We start from the raw sequence: 6142 nt of genomic DNA, 5'->3' as shown, positions 1-6142 counted from the left end.
GTTTTATAGTAGTTAATAATTTTTCACTAATTAATACATATTATGATCAATTTTTATTGTTTTTGTCAATATTATATTTTCCTTCCTCTTTTATTGTAAGTAGCTTTTGAAGAACTTATGTTTTCACAATAAATTAATTTTATACAGTAGGTAGTCTGATCGAGCGAAAGTTTGATGAAACAATTGTTGTAACTTTAGTTTTTTTAAAACAAATAAATGTACTGGAAAAAATATTCATTCTAAAACTAGAAATGTTAAAGTTGTACTTTATAAACACTAAATATGCATTTGAAGTTTTTCATGGTTAAGAATAACTCTGCAAAAAGCAGTTTAATTGTTATATTCTCTTTTTATTTCAAATCTTGAGGGAATACAACGTTTCTAGTATCTAATTTCTTGTTTATACTGGATTATGTTCAATGTACATACAATGGAGATGTTTTCTGTGGGGAATATCTAAACAGGTCAAAGAAGAAATTCGAGTTGCCTGAGGGTCTCTACGGAAACTTATTAGAAAAGAGCATCTCCACCATCCGATTCTCCTTCGTAGATATTTCGTAGATTCTCCATAAGCAAATACGTTTTGTATTACTGCGGCGTTTCGGAAGTTTTACTAACAAGCCCCTTATTGTTTAGTACCGTATTGTTACGGGAATTTATTCAAAAGTTGTCAGATGTTAACGCCCATACCAGTAAAGTTATTCCTGTAGTTTCGATGCTAAAAGCAAGACATGCCCGAGGAAACAGACAGGTATCCACTATACCGAAAACCTGACAAGTCTTTGTTAACATTTGACAAGGAGTGTAACCAAAATCATTAACCCGATCTTCTATTTATTATAGATAGCATACTATTTATAATTATAATTATATTGATGCATTAATGTTTAATACCTTCATGTGTAAAAAACAAGGAATAGTAAAGAAGAATTGTAGGATACAAAATTTGATAAATAAATCTTCTCAATTGTGAAAAAGTTGTATTTTTAGTCGTAGGGTTAATGACGATTATGACGTATGAGGGATGGGGCTTGTACTCACCTACAACTACTGAATTTAGTACAGTAAAAGTTCCTTATTCACGGTTTCCTTATTCGCGTTTTCATTATTCGCGGGTGAAAAAATTGCAACCCACTTCCTATATTCGCCGATAAAAATTTCATTATTCGCGGATGCAATCGGTAGTGTGAATTTTTCCGATAACAGGGGTTACTACTCTAAACATTGTGATTTACCGCTGCGAGATAAATATGTAATTTTTTGTATGGTAACAGACAAAAGTTCGCACTAACTCGGTACGTTTTTGGTTTTCAATAATATGGTCATTAAAAGCTTTTACAANACTGGGTAGTGTCGGATTCCCGGGGAAGAAGTCCTCAGACCTACCGACTAAAACCCCTCTACCTCAGGCCGTTGTAGGACCAACTAGGGTCCTCTTCAGCCGGTGTTTTACTGAATCCCCTTAATTATTCTTCACACATTCCTTACTTTTTGAGTTATCAGACCAGCCGGAAACTTTTGGTACACCCTGTAGATACAGTTGATTGAATGTTTTTATTATCGTTCTATTGGCAAAATAATTATGTACTCTGCAGATTCTAAACTCTCAAAAGAAGTGGCAAAACAAATGACTGACTTACAGTTTCTGATTATGCACAACGAATAGTTCGATTATGGTCTTAATTGTACATTGGTAATTTCAACAAGATATTATTTCTCTCGTAGAAGTTTAAGGCGATCTGGAACGTTTCACAAAATAATTGAGGAAGAAAATTATCTGAAATAGTTAGGAACATCGCCTCTGGGCAGGTGCAGTTAAGACGCAAACAGTTGTTCTACTCAAACGAGCCAACTTGGGGCCAAGTTCTAACTCGAACAACTCGTTATAACTTGCATACACGAACCACATAAAATAGGTATGTTCATATAAAGGCACGAATTTGGGCTGTATATTACTTACGTACAATAGGTACATACTGTATGCGTTTGTTGGATACCTTTGTCTCTCATACCTACCTACATAATTTTCGTTAAAATCAAACAATTGCGAGTTTCAACCGATGAAGTATTTGGCAATATCACATGATCAAAAGTGTTCTTATTAGTAATGAAAATAAGTTCAAGTAATAGCAATATTAAGTAAGTGCAAAAAGAATATTAACTTTTGTATTCTAAAATTTTCCGACTGAAATTGGAATGAACCCTTATAATATATTTCATAGAATCGCTGAAGATGGGAAACAGGTCTTAAATTAGACAATTATTTTGTGCAAGTTAAAAAAAAACGCGGAAAACATTTGCCCCGAAACTGCTTACAAAGTTATGATACAGCGATGTTCGCCAATTTTCGTTATGTACATCTTGAGGCCGAAGATGAAGAGGGCAACAGCTTGCCATTTGCATTTAACAACAATTAAAGGCGTTAATCGAATCTAGTTCACTTAACTACACGAAAATATTCCAAAGAACTCAACATGAACCAGTCAAGCCTTTGGTCGTCATTTAAAACAAATTGGAAAGGTAAAGAAACTCGCTAACCAAAGGAAGAGGACAAGACTTCACCAAAAAAGACTTTTTGAGTTGGCCGACGGATATGCCAAAGGTTAGAGCGGAAGGCCCTCTTCAATTTCCTTTCGGGATGTGTGGAAAAGTATGGGTACTGGTTGGGGTGAGGTAGACGAGACAAACAAGATGAAGACAGAAGTGAAAACTTATCAGTCAGTATTAGTGATCCAAGAAAGTCACACAAAAACCTTCTCTAGGGCAAACGGACCCGAAAAAAAACGAGTGTCCTCCTAAATGCTAAGCCAAAACCTTTAGGTCACGTGTCTAGGTGATGAAGACTTCAATTTTTATTGTAGCTCAATTCCTTCAGCACTCTCTTGGCCCCTGTCCTCACTGCCTCTCGAGCCGGGGGCCCGTAGCATTTTATCCGTTCTGCCATCCTATTATTACCCCACTAGCTACTTATGTGTTATTTAGTAAAAATATAAGTACTAAACTACAACATGACGTATTAAATCACCATTATTTATTTTTTTGACAAAAGAATTTGAACTTGCTTTCTCTTACTTCTAATGAACAATTTTGACGAATTTTGAATTTTATAAAAACTAGGCAAGCTGAATTTCTCCCTTTTGTCTTTTAATAGTTTTCCTTTTAATATTGAATTATGATATTATCTCACTATTGAAAGTCGATTTTTATAATCATTAAATACTGTTCAGATTTCCTAGAAAAAATATTTAGTCTGCTCCTTTTTGAAAAATATACATTTACAAGGGCTGGGATTATACCTGCTAACTTTCTCTTTGGGGCATTATGGGTTGTATGCAGGCAGATTGAAATTTGAAAACAAGTGGCAATAAAAAAGGTTCAAGGAGGAGGCAGGCAGTTTTTCGGAAAGAATTTCAGAAAGAGAAGTACCTTTTGGTTCTTTCATGACGAGTGGGCGCTCTCGTATCGGGTTTATAATTCAAGGAATATAATTTTGGGAAATCTGCACATAAACAAGGTTATGTGTAGGTTAAGGTTTTATACATTAAGTTTTTGTACATAGTGTTGTGTTTTGGAAAATACAAAGCTTTAACGCAACAAGGGTTTTTAATTTGACAATACTAGTCCATTGGTTCATCCTGAGCTAACGAGATGATGTGTAGTGAATTACGCACAAATACGTTACTTACTAATTTGTTTAACATCGACTATAACCATGAAATTAAAATGGTAAAATGGTTGTTTGCTGTATATTCCTTCTGTGATAGTAGTAGTGGTGTTCCCGATGAGAGTTGAGATGAGGCATATTGGAAATTCCTGCGGCTGTTTTGTGCCATAGTTGTTGACATTTCCCTGTTGCTCGTTCGCCGCATTTCGCGAAACGTCGCGATCCAAACGTTTCATCAGTATGGAGGTTTTGTGGGCCAGATAGTAATTCTATCGAAACTGTAAATGTAGAATTCCAAACATACGTGGAAATATAGGTGCTAACGAAGCATGAAGGGTATGGAAACAATGTCAGCATGAGTGTTACTGCTTGCTGGGGTTATATTATTAATAAGGAAACGTGCGACGAGAACAAACTGGGGATGTCTGGTAAGCCAATATTTACAACCCACGTGTACGCGAGATATTTCGTATAATATTGCATGGCAAACTTTGTTCTAACCCAATTTCGTCTCGGTTACAGGAAGATAAACTCAAATTAATAGGTCCTCCTACTTAGAACACTTGCTCGAACACGATCGCTCAGCACCCTCGCTGATGAGAGGTAACTTTTCGTACTTATGACGAACTTTCACGTCTACTTTCTAATATCATAAAATTTACCTTAAGTCTATAAAAGTGCCAGGTTCATTAAAAAAAAGATACTTATCCCTGTCGATATCTTATTAATTACTTTTTTAATAACCTATCTAGAAATAATTACTAAAAGGTGTTACTGCTTGCTGGGGTTGTATTAGTGTGACTTGCGTCCTGACGGTTATGTAAATCTCAGTAAGTACTTCATTAATGGTTGAAATAAACTTGCTGATGATGACTGAATAACTAGGGTTTCGCATGCGTTGCTATGCAAGTCCCACTCGATGATTTTTCTCACAGCATCCCTGCACTTTTAGTCATCAGCACTGCCAAAAAAGTCGGATGTATGTATGGAGGAGGATCGTTAAGTTTAGTAAGTCATAAATTTCATAGAATCGCTGAAGATGGGAAACAGGTCTTAAATTAGACAATTATTTTGTGCAAGTTAAAAAAAAACGCGGAAAACATTTGCCCCGAAACTGCTTACAAAGTTATGATACAGCGATGTTCGCCAATTTTCGTTATGTACATCTTGAGGCCGAAGATGAAGAGGGCAACAGCTTGCCATTTGCATTTAACAACAATTAAAGGCGTTAATCGAATCTAGTTCACTTAACTACACGAAAATATTCCAAAGAACTCAACATGAACCAGTCAAGCCTTTGGTCGTCATTTAAAACAAATTGGAAAGGTAAAGAAACTCGCTAACCAAAGGAAGAGGACAAGACTTCACCAAAAAAGACTTTTTGAGTTGGCCGACGGATATGCCAAAGGTTAGAGCGGAAGGCCCTCTTCAATTTCCTTTCGGGATGTGTGGAAAAGTATGGGTACTGGTTGGGGTGAGGTAGACGAGACAAACAAGATGAAGACAGAAGTGAAAACTTATCAGTCAGTATTAGTGATCCAAGAAAGTCACACAAAAACCTTCTCTAGGGCAAACGGACCCGAAAAAAAACGAGTGTCCTCCTAAATGCTAAGCCAAAACCTTTAGGTCACGTGTCTAGGTGATGAAGACTTCAATTTTTATTGTAGCTCAATTCCTTCAGCACTCTCTTGGCCCCTGTCCTCACTGCCTCTCGAGCCGGGGGCCCGTAGCATTTTATCCGTTCTGTCATCCTATTATTACCCCACTAGCTACTTATGTGTTATTTAGTAAAAATATAAGTACTAAACTACAACATGACGTATTAAATCACCATTATTTATTTTTTTGACAAAAGAATTTGAACTTGCTTTCTCTTACTTCTAATGAACAATTTTGACGAATTTTGAATTTTATAAAAACTAGGCAAGCTGAATTTCTCCCTTTTGTCTTTTAATAGTTTTCCTTTTAATATTGAATTATGATATTATCTCACTATTGAAAGTCGATTTTTATAATCATTAAATACTGTTCAGATTTCCTAGAAAAAATATTTAGTCTGCTCCTTTTTGAAAAATATACATTTACAAGGGCTGGGATTATACCTGCTAACTTTCTCTTTGGGGCATTATGGGTTGTATGCAGGCAGATTGAAATTTGAAAACAAGTGGCAATAAAAAAGGTTCAAGGAGGAGGCAGGCAGTTTTTCGGAAAGAATTTCAGAAAGAGAAGTACCTTTTGGTTCTTTCATGACGAGTGGGCGCTCTCGTATCGGGTTTATAATTCAAGGAATATAATTTTGGGAAATCTGCACATAAATAAGGTTATGTGTAGGTTAAGGTTTTATACATTAAGTTTTTGTACATAGTGTTGTGTTTTGGAAAATACAAAGCTTTAACGCAACAAGGGTTTTTAATTTGGCAATACTAGTCCATTGGTTCATCCTGAGCTAACGAGATGATGTGTAGCGAATTACGCACA

This window comes from Agrilus planipennis, unplaced genomic scaffold, assembly GCF_000699045.2.
Source record: "Agrilus planipennis isolate EAB-ADULT unplaced genomic scaffold, Apla_2.0 scaffold115, whole genome shotgun sequence".
NCBI classification, from domain to species: Eukaryota; Metazoa; Arthropoda; class Insecta; order Coleoptera; family Buprestidae; genus Agrilus; species Agrilus planipennis.
This window is presented reverse-complemented; position numbering follows the sequence as displayed.